Below are 17,947 nucleotides of genomic sequence, written 5' to 3'. Positions count from 1 at the left end.
TTTCAATAATTTAATTGTTTTATTACCATTACATGTGTCTCCTTTTTTTTTTTCCGTCTTGATATGAATATAAATAAGCTTTCCTTCAGACTCCTCTTCCTTGTAACTTGGTTTGGTTTGTTTCATTAAGCTATGTTGTAATGTGTTGCAATCTTTCGTTGTTAGAAGGTGTATCTCATTTTTTTTTTTTTTTGGCTCAACAACAAGTTAATATTATCCAATACAGACTACCCAATATGGTATATCTAGTTTAGGAGGCACCTTGTTGTAAAAGGTTCCAACCCTCTTGGTTTATAAATGAAAGTATGTGTTTCAGAAAAATAAAAATATAAACAAAATTTGTCCAAAAAGAAAAAGAAAGAAAGAATATGAATAATATGTAGATTATATGTAGAATAAATATGTATTAGATGTAGATTACAAACAGATTATACTTATTTTTTTGTGCAAAACAAACAGATTATACTATTTAATAAAGTTTGGTGTAGATTAGTTCGTATAAAAGGAGTCATATGATTGGCGATTTTAATTGTTTTATTACCATGACCTGTAAAGTGTCCCTCTTTTTTTTCCGTCTGGATGCTTATCTTAATCATATCATCTTTGTCATCTACGAAAAAGTTTAGTATTGAAAAGAATGAAAATAATATTAAAAAAATTATATAAATATCCTGCAGTAGTTGGACAGCATGTTAATTGACGTGATTCCACCATCGCATTTCATTAAAAGGTGATGATCTTAGTTATATTTAAAATCAGTGATGTATCATTTAATTTTTTTGAGGAGATAATGAATATTGTTTGATTTTTGATTGCATTATACCCCTCTATAAATATTCCTGTTTTAAAAATCGCTAGGCGCTAATCGAACGGTTAGAGTGGGCCTAGCGCCTAGCGAGAAAATCGGAAATTAAACGGGATTAATCGGGGACTAGTTTTAGGGTTATTTTATTAAATTAGTAATGAAATTAAAATATATTGTACTAAATATATGTATAATTCTGTTTATGTTAAAAGAAAAATATAAAACTATAGTATTGTTTTTAAAATTATGATTTTTATTAAAAATTTATATATTAGTCATTGTAAAACATCATAAACTCTTAATTTAAATGTCGAAATAACAAAAATATACATGTCTTATTTAAATTTAGTTCCAAAAATAATCGGTATACACAAAATTAAACGGAAAATAATCAGGTTAGATAGACATAATCGGACAATTGATGCTAGGCGGGGATTAGTCATTAATTAAGGCGGAGAGAGTGGGCCTAGCGATTTTATGGGGCGTAATCGGTGCTAGGCGGGAATTTTTAAAACAGGGATAAATATAAATTTAAACAAATACATGTATCATTTATGATATAATTTACTATATATTTTAGATATTCTTGTGTAGGATTTACTATATATAATTTACTGTAATTGTAACATCTATAAACCGGAACTTCGGTTTGGGATGTGTGTTGATTGATGTTAGTGTGGTGTCGATCGATACAAGGTCGGTTTTTGCGAACGAATTTAAGTGAAACGTTGCATTTTGGGGTTAAAAAACCCTGAAATCGTGTTTTAAAAGGAGGAACTCGGGGTTTGGCCGAGTTTGGCCGTTTCTGGAGAAAAAGAAAGAGATAAAGAAGTTTTTGAGTGTCCTTGAGAGTTTTGAGAGATTTGTGACTGTTTTTGGAGAGATCTGTAGTTGGGATCGTTGTAGGAGCTTGCTATGAGTGTAAATATGCGTGTTTGAGGGTCAAAATCTTCTTGGAAAATGTGAGTGCATGACCATGACTTATCTAAGCTTGAGATTTCTCTGATTTGCCTGTTTATGTGTTTATTTGGCTTGTTAGAACGTTGTTGAGTCGCAAGAGGCTTTGGGAAGCTTCTTTGTGGCATTGGTTTTTGTGTTTTGGTGGTTTAGGGACGGAGATTCGGCGAGAAGCTTCGGGAAAGAACGATGCTCGGCATGTGCATCGGTCGATGCACTTTGTGTGTCAGTCGATGAAATGCAAGCCATGTGGAGGCGTCAGTTGTTGCAATTAGGGATTTCGTGCAATGTCGAGCATGTGTCGTTCGATGCAGTTGTCTGGTTTGTTTTTTGGTTATTGATTGTTGTTTGATGGTTAGAGATATCTCAATTGCTTGTGTGTATATCCCAGTAGATGGGAGGATTGCCTCACTGAGTGTTTATAAAATACTCGCACATCTTATATATGTTGTGGTGCAGGTAAAGGCAAAGTGTGATCATGGAATCAAGGCGATGAAGAGGATGATGTTCGAGTGGCTCATTGATGTGTTGTCTGGCTTCTGTTAGGTTGCTAGAGTTGAGTCAGTAAAACATTACTAGGTTGGTGATGTTATGTTTTATGACTTGGTTGAATTATTACTGTTATTGGTTTTTAATTATTGATTTATTGGTATATGCTGATTATTTTCCACTGTTTGGTTGGTTGATTGTGGTTAGGTGGCTAGTGGGTATGAGACCACTAGCTACTTGATTAATTCTCATTAAAAAAAAATGGGTCGGGTTGTTTCAGTTTGATATCAGAACCCTTACGATTCTAGGTTTGGGTTCACTAGGTTTCTGTTGTTGATGTTGTGGATTTGCATGCCTTTATTGATTATGTGAGTTAGTCAATTGTGTGTGGCATAGAGTTTTAGAACATTCTCTTCGAGCCTACAGTGTGATTCCACTGTGACTTTTTTGTTTTGTGTTCTGTTGAGTTTGCTTGCTTAGCCTTCTATTCATGGTAGTGCAGATGGTTAGAGAGGGTGTTGTTTCTGGTCGGGGACGCGAACGTGGTCATGGAAGCGGATATGGTCGTGGACGTGGTAGGGGCAGAGGCCCAGCGGTTAGTGATACCGTGGATCAGAGTGTGATAGCTGAGGGTGGTTGCGAGTTGTAGGGCTTCCAGGAGGGTTCTATGAATGTGGCCGGTGGAGGTACTGATAGGACCGTAGGCATCGAGAGAGTCAGTGTGGATTGTGTCAGTGCTAGAGTGGCCGGTGATGCTAGGGTTCCGGGTGCGGGAGTCCCAGCAGGTGGAGCCCTTGGAGGAGGTGTTGACCTGGCGGGCTTGTTAACACAGCTGTTGGAGCGGCTACCGGAAGTGGTACCGGCTCAGGCTCAGGTAATATCGCCAGTGGCGGCAGGGGTGCAGCAGCCTGTGGCAGCGGATGTAGGAGCTCATTCTCGTTATGTAAGTATGTTGAGAGAGATGAGAAACATCGGTACTGAGCAGTTTTCGGGTGGTTCAGAACTACCGCTGCAGATGTGTGGAGGGCGAGAGTGAAACGTAAATTCCAGTCTCTCAGATGTTCTCAGGAGTTTTGGGTGTACATAGGGGTCCACAACCTGATTGGTGATGCTTACTTGTGGTGGAGATCAGTGGCTTCCAAGAGGGAGCTGACTTGGGCTAACTTCGTAGAGGATTTCAACCGTAAGTATTTTCCTAGAGAGGCATTAGACCAGTTGGAGGTGCAGTTCCTACAGTTATCTCAGGGGACTCGGTCAGTGCGAGAGCTGGACGTTGAGCTCAGTCGACTTCTAATGTATGGGGGTCGGGCGATGGAGTCCGCGGAGGCTCAGATCATGAGGTTTATGAGGGCCCTTCGTGAGCTATGCTAGGTGTGCAGAGCTGGTTGAGACTCTGGCAGAGATCGAGGAGGATATCCGGGCACAGTCAGTGACGGTTAGTTCAGCAGTTCAACCCAGGAAGGCTCAACATCATAGAGGTTCTAGCAAGGGCGGCAAGCCTACGCAAGAAACCAAGAAGAAGTGGGAAGCTACGCAGAGACCGAGTGGTGCGGGGTTTTTTGGATGTGGTAATATGGACCACAAGGTAGCTAGCTGTCCCCAGAGGAGTGCCCCGATGGCGGCTCAGTCAGTGGTTCGTGTATGCTATCATTGTAAGGAGCTTGGGCACATTAAGCCCAAGTGTCCTAAATTGCAGATGGAAATGGCAGCGGTGCAGCATGTAATACAACCGGAAATGCAGTATGTAGTGCAGCCAGAAATGCAGCAGGTGGCACAGATTAAGCAGGCGTAACAGGTGTACACGATGGTTGAGACAGATATAACCAATGCGAGGTGATCACATATATAATTTCTGGTATGCAGACTTTATAATTGGAATAGAATAACAATCAAACTTGAGGTAGTGTATGCCAGAAAAAACTTAAGCATGATGTCCGTATATGTAGAATATGTAAAGCATGAGGTTGATGTATATGTATCATCATTAGCTTATTTGATTTTGTAAGAAAAAATTTCTCCTATCTGTAAAGCCACCCTCTATAGTTCCTAGATATCATTTGAATAATATTTTTAAAAACATAAATTGATTAATATGAGCAAATAACTTAATCTTATCTAAAGCAGCTGAGGTTCAGAGTTAGATTGAGAGCTAATTGGGACGTAACAATAAAAAACATCTTTTTTAACGCTAAAAAATCAACTCAAGTCCGTAGAATTTTTATAAATCTATATTCTTCTATTTCTTTTTGCCTTGTTATATTTTTTGGTTTGACGATCAATATGTCTTCTCGCATAAGCAGTGAGGCACTTCTCATGACATCACACACATTATTGACAAGAAATTTAATTGTGCGGGACACCATTGACGATATTTTGATGACTAAATTCATCAGGTTTACATCCTATTGAAATCTTCTTGATATACGAAATAATCTAATTTAGCAAATAGTCTTTTCAAATAGAGTGGTAAAGATGATGAACCGAGCTAAAAATTTGGGTCCAGTTTTCCATCGAGAACTCTAGAGAAATTAAATTTCTATTTCAGATTTGAGACCTTCCACATAGTTGATAAAACATCGTTAACCTTAGTACATGTTCGATCATTTTCTAACCACCATAAACTTTTTAAGTCGTAATGCGAAAAAAAATGTCAATAATAGTTAAGAAGATCTTTACATCATTGATGTAACAAAATTCATGGTCAATAGTGATAAAATGTGCTATGTTGTTTCCGTTTCTCATGTGAGTATGTTATGGTCATAACGACCAGGATTTGCGAAAAGAGTGTTGATATGACACAACTTATGAAATTCTTCACTGGTTATTTTAGATATGCAAACTACTTGATATTACTTATCCTTGTTGATGGTTAGAAACTGTTCATAACATGTGCAAGTAATATCGAACACTTTTGATGCATAGAAAGATCTAGAGTCTAAAACAAGGTGATCATTCCTATTTTAGCATTAAGATCATGTGAATCAAAGAACCTAAGGATTAAGAACTCCAAACAACAATTAAAACATCAATCCATTGAATCTCCTAATTGGAACCCTAAAACCCAATTGAAGAACTACTCACACATAGCAAAAGAGAAAACAAAAATAATAGATGAAGAAAATATGATTAAATTGCAGAAATAATAATGAAGGGTTTAGAAATCTTCTCCAAATTGTCAATAAAGATGAATCTCTAGAATCCCAAAAGAGTGGCTTTAAAAAAGTCTCAGGTTGCAGAAAAGAAAGCATGGAATAAAACTTGGAGTTTTTCTCCAAGCAAATAAAAGGTATTTATAGAGTTCTCCAAATAAGGTAAAAAAAAAATAACAGCCTAGTCAAAACATTTTTCAGTCAAACGGGTTTTTTAAGTAGGCGGGTTTTGACGTGAAACATGCTGGTTCAGACTATGTTTCTTAGCCAAGCGGGTTCCTCGGATAAGCGGGTTTTAACGTGAAAGTTGTTGGGTTAGACTTTGCTTCTCATCTAGGCGGGTTTCTCAGATAGGCGTGTTTTAATGTGAAAGTTGTCAGGTTAGACTTTGTTGCTTAGACAGACGGATTCCTCTGGTAGGCGGGTTTTCACGTGAACCAACATCCATCTCATATGCTTGTTTGCATCCAGAATTGCTCATTTTTCTTCCAATTTCCTCCAAAGTGTTCTAAAACCTATAAAGACTCGATAAATAACTAAAAGACTCCAAAAACACACTTTGACTCAATAAAAAGTATAAAATAAGAGAGAAAACAAAGACTCAAAACCGATAAAAACACCATATATCAACTCCCCCCGACTTAGATCTTTGCTTGCCCTCAAGCAAAACAAAAACCTTTGCCAAGGAAAGAGGTTTGAAAACGCAAAACTCACATATTCTTCTGGGATCTTGCTATCAAAAAATTGCCTGCAAACCACCATCACAAAGCTCATATCAAACTGTACTAAATCATACTTTGCCATGACCGTAGCAACTTCATAAATATTAAGATCACAAAGACTTTTAGACTCGGATAACTTAACTTTTTAACATTCATTAGTAAATGCGTGCACTCTCACAAAGGGGATATCAAACACATTATGTTCTAGGTGTAAGGACAATTTCAAGGTCGCTCAAGTGTTTGAGGTTTCCAGCAATTCGAACGGATGCAAATCATTAAGCAAAATCACAGTGAGACAAAGACCAATTGGGAGGTACACAACTTCCCTCTAACTCGGATCAAACCAACCAACGTAAAACTCCAAACAATTTGATAAATAAATAAGAATATTCTGACTATTCTGGTTCCATTATTACTCCTTTCCCATTTTATTCATTTTTTCTTTTTTTTTCTCTGTTTTTTTATCTTTTTTTTTATGGGGGAGTGGAACCGGTTCTCGTCTGACAAAATTGCATCAAAAGAACTAAATCATGAAAACTCAACACATGCTTATGAACATAACCACACAACCACAAAACCACAAAAACTCAATATCAATCACCCAAACAAACTACAATGACAATCCTAACTAGAGGAAAGCTATGTCGGTCTGTATACTCCGTAGTTTTTGCACATCAATGCACAAGATGATGATGACCAAAGAATATGAGTGGTATGAAGCAAGGATAGGGGTAAAGGTGTGACACTAGACTAAAAATGAGTCTAGCCATTCAGAATTTACAAAGCGTGGTAAAAATGATGTAAACTAAACTCTGAATGTATAATCCATTAAATGATTCTCCACCCCCTAAGTGAGATATAATAAGTCTATATTAAGTCCAAATAAGCAAGGTCAAGCTCAAATCATCCAAATTTTAAAATGACAGGAATTATTGAAGTGATCAAGTCAAAAAAAATTTCTAAACTTCCAAGTCATCCTTAAACAATGCTAAAAGGTCCCAAGGCAATGAATCAAGCATGGTGCAATTCCCTAAGAAAAGCTCATAGTTCTCGTACAAAAACTTTTGACTCAATAAAACACACTTTTGACTCAATGAAACAAACTAACTGACTCAAAAGAAAGCAACAAAAGAAAAACAACCAAAGCAAACAAGATTAGTAGACATATGACACCTTCCCCCAAACTCGCTTCACACCGTCTCGGTGTGAAAACAAATCCAAGAAAAGAGGTCAAACAAACTCAAAAGAAATTTAAAAGAAAAAAACTCAAAGTGTTAATCATAAGAATCAAAAGGTTGAGCCAATGGACCTTTAGTCCTTCTCCTGTTACCGCAAAAAACAATAGGATCCAAGTAACACATAATTATCCATAATAAGGAGACAAAATAACCATAAACCAAATTTACTACAAATGTAGCATATATATTGAAATGTTACTTAATGGTTGGATGATCTTGAGAATCAAATGCATTTAGAGGAAAAATAAAATCAATTTCAGGTTTTAACGAGGTTTTAACAAAATAATCAACTTCATCCCCACTAACCTCATACATCACAATATTCTCATCCAAAAAATCAACCTTAGGATCTTAATTGCTCGAGTAATTACCCGATACACTTAACCGCAAGGCAGTATATACAGGTTCGAATCGACAAGGACCAATGGTAACTAAAGATTTGTGAGAGTCGTAAATAACTTAAGCGAACGAAAGATATTTTGTATGCTTTCAGAAATTGTATATAAAAATGCAAGAAATAAAATGGTTAAACTTATGGGATTAAAACATTGGGTCATAGGGTATTTCAGAGATCAGTGACTAATAAGAAAATGAAATATGGAATCTGATAATTAATGAAACGACCCGACCCATTTTTTTTTAAATAATAATAGTAATAATAATAATATTAATCCAAGCTAGTGGTCTCATACCCACTAACCACCTAACCACAAACAACCAACAGCGGAAATAACCAAATATAATTCATAACAGTTAAATCAATAATCCCAAACAACATGAATTACATGAGTATTTAATAAACACTCAGAAAGGCAATCTTCCCCTATATTGGGCTATACACACAAGCAATAGAGACATCTCTAAACATCAGCCAACAATCAATAACCAAACCAATAACAAACCAGGACTCTGCATCGACCGAGCTACCCTTGCATCGACCGATACCAATTGAAGTTGCATCGACCGATACATGCTTGCATTGACCGATACATGCTTGCATTGACCGATACATGCTTGCATCGACCGATGCAAGGTGCAATTGCATCGACCGACACTCACACTGCATCAACCGACGTATGCTTGAGATTGCACGAAATCCCTTGTTGCATCGACCGACGCCTCCACATGGCATCGACCGATGCTCCTAGGTCAAACCGCGCCATCCTCGCATTGCATGGACCGATGCACTTGTCGAGCATCGTTTTTCCCCGAAGCTTCTCTCCGTATCTCCGTTCCTACACCAACAAAACTTGATCCCAAGCCACAAGAAAGCTTCATAAAGCCCCAAATAACATTCTAACAATCCTAACAACACATAAACTAGCAGATTAGAGAAATCTCCAGCTTAGATAAGCCATGGTCATGCACTTACCTTTGCCACAGACGATTATGAACCTCAAACAAGCAAAACAACGCTCCTAGAAAGCTCCTACAACGATCCCAACTACAGATCTCTACAGGAACAGCCTCCAATCTCCCAAAAACCTCAAGAACACTCAAGAACACTCACAAAACTCTTTCTCTCATTCTTTCTCTGCAGAAACGGCCAAACCTCGGCCAATCCACGAGTTTCTGCTTTTACAAGTGATTCCAGGGTTTTCCTAACCCCAAAACACAAGGTTTAACTTAAACTCGTCCGCACAGAACTGACCAATCTACGAAGGACTCTCGTGGATGTTATAATTATAGATTCGTTCTCGAATCTCGAACAACCATCAGCCAAGGACTTCCGTGCAACCGTCTCCACAGCCCGCACTCCTCCGACCGATCTACAAAGGTCACCTCTAGGAGATAGACTCACGTTCCAAACATTATTTGCTCTCGACTTTTGGACTTTCCTTTACTCATAGGTCTCGACCTTGAGTTTTTATTGGCTCCTCATAAGGCCTAAGCCTGCATGCCATAATATATAAAAAAGTCTAATATTCGTCTCTCGGGTTGCCACCTTACAGCGTCCCCGGATCGTCATCCAAAGTCGATATACCAACCGTACTCACAAGCCACAAAGTCTCACAGTATGGCGGTACCAGGAGAACTAAAGTTCCCCAAAAGTCGCGAGCAAACCATTCTGAACACGTCTGAGCCCTATTCCTATCTAGGTTCCCTTCCTGTGGCTCGCGTAAAACAACACAATGTCCTACCAACCACATATTCCCTCACTGGAATACCTCATGACCACACAAGGATCACCAAAATACCATAAGGGCCGCCACAAAGGCCAAACAAATGTCCTAAACAGGACCATCACGAAGACCATTCGTCTCGGAGGACCATCACGAAGACTTCTTGTCCAGAAGGACCGTCACAAAGTCCTCTCGTCCCAAAGGACCGTAATGCATACTACTTGCCCCGAAGGACCGTCACAAAGACCTCTCGTCCCGAAGAACCGTCACAAAGACCTCTCATCGTGAAAGACCGTCACAAAGATCTCTCGTCCCGAAGGACCATCACGAAGACCACTCATCCCTAAGGATCGCCTAAACAGGCCAAACCTCCCGATGGACCATCACAAAGACCACACAATTGGCTACCAGCCCGCCACGAAGGCCACACATGTCTCGCAAAACTGCCGCACATGGCACACAATGACTCTACAGTCCGCCATGAAGGCCACACAAGCCCCTCCAAGGCTCACAACCACTAAAATGGACAAATTCTAACTCCCATAAAACTTTCAATTTTTAGAACTTTCTACATCTGGAAACTTTCCACTCTTAGAAACTTCTATTTCAGGAAACTTTCCTTCTTTAACCACCGGCTCACGAAAATTCGTACTCCAAACACCACCTCATCTTGTTACTTAGTCGCACAACCAACCACCCCTAAGCGACCAAGTAAACAAGTGAGATGGGCTGGTATAATACTCCATTCCCGATCCAGCCACGGACTACAACTGGGACCAGGCTAGAAAAGTTCAAGTGGCGACCTGCTTCTCAAACCATTTCTTAAACCTTGCCTTCATCCTCGCATCTGGCTCCCAAGTCTGCTCCTCAACACCATCACAATCCCAAAGGACTCTCATCAAAGGAATCTTCTTCGTCCAAAGTTCCTTGATCCTCCTCTCGAGAACCCTCATTGGTCTCGCCTCCAAAGTCATGTTAGGCTGAAGATCCTCATGAATCTTTGCCAACAACTGGTCATCCTCACGGAGACACTTCTGCAACATAGACACATGGAAAACCTTTTGGAACGCACGCATAACCTCATACAACTCCAACATATATGCTACCAGTCCCACCCGCTCAATCACTCTGAACGGACCCATATACCTCGGACTCAATGTAGTCTCAGTCAATGACCTGTTCGGTCCCTGCAACATAGTCGTCTTGAGGTATACTCTGTCTCCCACATGAAATTCAAGATCTATCCTCCTCTTATCAGCATAACTCCTCTGCCAATCCTGAGCTTCCTTCATGTTCAGCTTGAGAACCTGAATCTTCTTTGAGGTCTCCTGAACAAAACTCGCCCCGTACATGCTCCTCTCCCCCACCTAAGTCCAGCATAACGGTGTGCGACATGGCCTCCCATAAAACGCCTCATAAGTAGCCATCCTAATACTCGCATGATAGCTGTTGTTGTAGGCAAACTCTACCAAGCTCATGTGATATGCCCAATGTCCACCCCAATCCAACACACACATCCTCAGCAAATTCTCCAACGTCTGGTCGTCCTCTCTAACTGCCCATCTGTCTGGGGATGATAAGTTGTACTCATCTGCACCTTAGTGCCTATCTCTACCTAAAACGCTCTCCAGAACACCGAAGTGAACTTGGAATCCCTATCAAACACAATACTCATTGGCACCCCATGCAACCTAATTATCTCCTTGACATATTTCTTAGCCAAGACCGTTGCTCCATCTGTCTTCTTAATGGCCAGAAAATGTGCCGACTTAGTCAACCGGTCCACAATGACCCAAATAGCATCAAAAGTCTGAGACACTGGCAAACCCACCAAGAAGTCCATAGTGATCATATCCCACTTCCACTCTGGAATGGGAAGACTCTTCAGTAACCCACCCGGGACCCGATGCTCAGCCTTCACTAGCTAACACACATCATACATCGCGACCCAACTAGTTATATCCTTCTTCAGCTTGACCCAGTGATAGTACCTCTTGAGATCACGGTACATCTTAGTCGCTCCTGGATGAATAGAGAACATGCTCGAATGAGCCTCCCTCAGGATCTCCTGACTCAACTCCTCATCCTTGGGCAAACAAATCCGCTCATGCACAAAAATAGTACCATTAGTCGAAACCTGATACTCTGAATCAACATCCTTTAAGGCATTCCCCAGCCCCCAATCCTTCTCTTGAACCATCTGCACCCTGCTCAGAAGATCTGCTTTATCAGCCACCTCCAAACCCAACGGCTCCTGAGAAACAACACACAAATTCAATGCACTGATTTCTCCTACCAGAGACTCCAAGTCCTGCTCCTGAGCCGAATCTGCCCTCTTCCAACTCAGAGCATCTGCAACCAAGGTAGCCTTACCAGGGTGGTAGGCTATCTCCAAATCATAATCTGTCACAAGCTTCATCCACCGCCTCTGCCTCAAATTCATCTCAGGCTGAGTGAATATATACTTCAGGCTCTTATGATCTGTAAACACCTGCACTTTTGCACCACAAAGATAAGATCTATTGAGTTGCGGAAGCATGTGGACAACTATCCTACTCATGATTTGGAGATGGACTCTGTAGTTTTTGCCCTGAAGATTTGGAAGAAGCGTAGGCAATTACCTTCCCATGCTGCATCAGCACACACCCCAAACCAACTCTGGATGCATCTGTATAAACTACATAGGGTTCTCCCTGTTCTGGCATAGCCAAACTAGCATAGTAGTCAGCATCTTCTTCAGGCTTGCAAAGCCCTCCTTGCACTCCTGTGACCAGACAAAAGGAACATCCTTCCCTGTCAACTTAGTCATCGGTCGTGCTCTGCTCGCAAACCCCAACACAAACCTCTTGTAGTAACCCTCCAACCCAAGAAAACTCCTGATCTCAGTGGCATTCTGCGGTCTAGATCAATCTCTGATAGCCTGAATCTTCTCCGGATCTACAGAAACCCATCTCACGCTGCCAGCAACTACAGTTGCTCAACTTAGCAAACAACTTGTGCTCCTGAAACTTCTCTAGAACTGCCCTCAAATGCACTGCATACTCCTCAGGACTTTTGGAATAAACCAGGATGTCGTCGATGAAAATGATGACAGACACATCCATAAACTCTTGAAACACGTTGTTCATCAATCTCATAAATGCTGATGGCGCATTAGTCAATCCAAACGGCATCACCACAAACTCATAATGCCCATACCTCGTCCTAAAAGCAGTCTTCCTCACATCTGTCTCATCTATGGGGATATGATGGTAACCTGACGCCAGATCTACCTTGGAGAACCAAGTAGCACCTCTCAACTGATCCAACAACTCATCAATCCTGGGAAGAGGGTACTTTTTCTTCACAATCACCCGGTTCAAACCCTTGTAATCAATACACAAGCGGAAAGTCTCATACTTCTTCTTAACAAATAACACCGGTGCTCCCCACAGCGATACACTAGGACGGATGAATACCTTTCTCAACAGATCCTCCAACTGCTTCTTCAGCTGTGCCATCTCTGCTGGAGCCATCTTGTAAGGAGCCTTGGATAACAACGTCGTCCCTGGTTCCAGTTCAATCGTGAAAGGATCAGACCAGGAATTATATATGTGATCGCCCCAACACTATTCCACCAGTCTCGACAGTCGTGTAAACCCATGGCGCCTGCTCAATCTGTGCCACCTACTGCACTCCAGGTTGCACCACTGCCACTGCCATCTACTCTAACTTGGGGAATTTGGGCTTGATATGCCCAGGCTCCCTGCAATGATAGCATACACGAACCGCTGCCTGAGCCGCCGGCTATGCACTCCTATGGGGACAGCTAGCTACCATGTGCTCCAAACTACCACACCTGTAGCATCCTGCACCACTCATCCTCTGCGTAACTTCCCACTTCCTCTTGGTTTCCTGCACATGCTTGCCGCCCTTTCCAGAACCCCCATGGTGATGAACCTTCCTAGGCTGCACCGCTGGACTAACCGTCACTGCCTGTGCCCGGATGTCCTCCTCAATCTCTGCTGCATTCTCAACCAGCTCTGCACGCATAACATAACCCTGTCCTCTACAGTGAATTATCAAGTCAACACGTAGGGCCCTCATAAACCTCTTCATCTGAGCATCCTCAGACTCCATAGCCCGACCCCCATACATCAGAAGTCGACTGAACTTCAAGTCAAGCTCCCGTACTGACCGAGTCCAATGAGATAGCTGAAGGAACTGCACCTCCAACCGATCTAGTGCCTCTCTAGGAAAATACTTGCGGTTAAACTCCATGAAAAATTCAGCCCAAGATATCTCCCTCTGCACTCTCCTAGCAGCCATAGAACTCCACCAAAACTGAGCATCGCCAGTAAGGTTGTGGACTGCTATATCCACCCAAAACTCCTCAGGACATCTGAGAGACTGAAAGTTACGTTCCACTCTCATCCTCCACGCATCAACAACAGTAGGATTAGTACCTCCTGAAAACCGCTCGGTACCAATATAGTTCATCTCCTTCAGCATACTGGCATAATGAGAATGAACCTGTACATCCGCAGCCACGGGCTGCTGCACCCCCGCCGCCACTGGCGGTACTACCTGTCCCTGAGCTGGACCCACTCCCGGTATCTGCTCTAATAGTTGTGTCAACAAGCCCACCAGGTCAACAACTCCTACAGGGACTCCACCCGCTAGCATCATCGGCCGCTCGAGGACCAACACTGCCCCCACTGGCCACACTCATGGATTCCTCCTGAAGGCCCTACGACTCGCCAACACCCTCAGCTGTCACACTCTGGTCCACAGTATCACTAACCATTGGGACTCTGCCCTACCACGACCACGACCGCGTCCACGACAACGACCAGCAACAGCATCCTCTCTAACCATCTGCACTACCATGAACAGAAGGCTAAGCACGCAATTAAACATAACACAAAAACATAAACTCACCGTGGAATCACACTGTAGGCTTGAAGAGGATGTTCTAGGACTTCATGCCACACACAATTGACTAACTCACATAATCAATCAAGACATGCAAATCCCAAAACTCTACAACACAAAGCCTAGTGAACACAAAGCCTAGTGAACCCAAACCTGAATCGTAAGGGTTCTGATACCAAACTGAAACGACCAGATCCGTTTTTGTTTTTAAAATAATAAATGATAAATAATAATAATAATAATAATAATAATAATAATAATAATAATAATAATAATAATAATAATAATAATAATAATAATAATAATAATAATAATAATAATAATAATAATAATAATAATAATAATAATAATAATAATAATAATAATAATAATAATAATAATAATAATAATAATAATAATAATAATAATAATAATAATAATAATAATAATAATAATAATAATAATAATAATAATAATAATAATAATAATAATAATAATAATAATAATAATAATAATAATAATAATAATAATAATAATAATAATAATAATAATAATAATAATAATAATAATAATAATAATAATAATAATAATAATAATAATAATAATAATAATAATAATAATAATAATAATAATAATAATAATAATAATAATAATAATAATAATAATAATAATAATAATAATAATAATAATAATAATAATAATAATAATAATAATAATAATAATAATAATAATAATAATAATAATAATAATAATAATAATAATAATAATAATAATAATAATAATAATAATAATAATAATAATAATAATAATAATAATAATAATAATAATAATAATAATAATAATAATAATAATAACAATAATCCAAGCTAGTGGTCTCATACCCACTAACCACCTAACCACAAACAACCAACAGCGGAAATAACCAATAATAACCAAATATAATTCATAACAGTTAAATCAATAATCCCAAACAACATGAATCACATAACCAGCAATATTAAACCACATTATAAGACTCAACTCTAGCAACCTAACAGAAGCGAGACAACCAATCGAGACACTAGAACATCCTCCTCTTCATCTCCTTGATTCCACGATCACACTTTTTATTTATCGTCACCACAAACACAAATTGAGATGCATGAATATTTAATAAACACTCAGTAAGGCAATCCTTCCATATATTGGGCTATACACACAAGCGATAGAGACGTCTCTAACCATCAACCAACAATTAATAACCCAACCAATAACAAACCCAGGACTCTGCATCGACCAACGCTACCATTGCATCGACCGACACATGCTTGCATTGACCTATGCAAGGTGCACTTGCATTGACCGACACTCACACTGCATCGACCGACGCATGCTCGACATTGCACGAAATCCCTAGTTGCATTGACCGACGCCTCCACATGGCATCGTGATACTGGGATTTTTGTGTCTCCTAGTAGGTCTCAATTAACCTTATGTAGTTGTAGTGCTTAAGGTGTCAATCCATTTGGAAAACTTTACTAACAATTGAGATGCAATCAAGAAATCACAAGTCAAACTAATTTCAAGAGTAGTTTTATGTCTAACGATCCTAGAGTGATCAGAATGCAAAACGAAAATGAACTACAGAACTAGAAACGAAAATGCATGACAAGAAGCGAACATGAATAAGTAAAAGCAAAAACGATTCTAGGCATGAACTAGACAGCAATGAAAATAACAATCAGAAAGATAGAAGTCCTAAGGATCGGAGTAATTGATATCAGCAGAGTCTCCTAGTCTACAAAGTGTTTAACATGCCACAAGCAAACTATCCCTAGACAATGAACATCACAACTTAGCTAATCCAATCTCTTGATAGAAGCTACTCAGGCTCAACCACTTCCAAACCTAGCTCTCGCTAGAGAAACATAATCAAGCAGGCATGACAAACAAGTTCATTCACGTCAACAAACATCCTAGACAAATAATCTCTTAGGCTAAAAATGTAAGTTTCTAGCACTAGTTGGTCAGACATTTCATCAACCACCTTTTGGGTGTGGAAATGTCTAAGACTTAGTTCCAATTGATCAGAGAGAAACTGGTATTTCTAACTCTAATCCAGAAGAGAATCATTCCAATCTAAACTTAAACACCCTACATACTAAGATCCTCTACCTAATCTATCCCATCCTCAAGAACTCTAACACTACTCGGATCTAGAAATCATCATCAACGACACAAACTCAGAAAACATTGAATCAAGCATCATGAGATAGACAAAAATGAGATGAACAACTTTGTATAAGAAATCCAATGCAAAAACTCAATAAAATCAAAGCTATCTGATTACAAAGTCTCAAAATGTTTTAGGTGATAGATAAACCTTAAGGAAAAGAACAAAAACGAGATAAAAGATGTCCTCGGCAAACACTTAACCAAATGTATTTATAGTAAAAACATGTAAAGCCCTAAAACTTAAAACGACAAGGTAAAGAGTCGGTTTGGGAATCTCTTGAAGCGTGTGAGACGGAGCATCTTCTTGACATGTACGATCGTGTCGGTGTGCGTTGGTCGAGTGGAAGCGAGGCAGCTCGAGCTAGGTCGAGTGATGCGCGTGATGAGCGGCTCGAACAAGGTAGCTTGAGTGAGGTCGAGTGGAATACGTGATGAGCGACTCGAACGAGGTGGCTCGAGTGATGCGCGGGGAGGTTGGCTCAAACGAGGTGGCTCGAGTGATGCGCGAGAGGTTGGAGTGATGTCGGCTCGAGCTGGGAGTATATGCATCCACTAAAACAATGATAACTCTTGAACCACACCTTCGATTGGCTTGAAATAAACGACATTGGGTAGATGACTTAATTCTCTACAATGTTGATGAAGAAGTTGAAAGCTCAATCCCAAAGTAAAATCTTCACTCGACTCGATCTAAGAGGTGAAAGAAGTCGGATGTCTGGCATGGTTGGTCGAGTGGGATGACATCCATTCCAGGCATGATGGATCGACTGGGATGTTGGTGCTTCTATCTGGGAGCGCGTCCAAGTCGCATGTCGGTTGAGTCGCATTGCTTCTCTCCCAGGAGCGTCGGTTGAGTTGCATGTCTCAGCCTCCATTTGGTATAAACAGTCTGGACATCTCCTAAACACCTGAAATACTCCAAAATGCACACTGTTTGCAAAGATGATGAAAGAACTACCTAAACATGCAAAATGTATAAAAGAGACTAGAAAATGATGCAAAACAATGAGTTATCCTAGCTAAATGCATGATGAATACATGCTAAGGAGAGACAAAATATAGACATATCAACTCCCCCAAACTTATTCTTTGCTTGCCCTCAAGCAAACAATCAAGAACAAAGTATGGAAGAGAAGTGTGAAGATAGGGTCTCAGAATCTAAAACATGCTGAATAGAGTAGTTAGAATCAAGGTCCTTGTTTTTAGTTCTATGATGCATGGTGAAGGGACTTTATTTAAAAACTTTACTGAAACGATTCTGATCTTTAACATTCATTAACAGAGAACCGTGAATCTAGCTATGCAATGTCATTGTACTCATTTGGCTAGGGTGAAAGGTTAGAGAAAAAGATGATCT

The sequence above is a fragment of the Camelina sativa genome, chromosome 8 (genome assembly GCF_000633955.1).
Source record: "Camelina sativa cultivar DH55 chromosome 8, Cs, whole genome shotgun sequence".
NCBI lineage: Eukaryota > Viridiplantae > Streptophyta > Magnoliopsida > Brassicales > Brassicaceae > Camelina > Camelina sativa.
The sequence above is the reverse complement of the archived record's forward strand: the minus strand, read 5'-3'. Positions refer to the sequence as shown.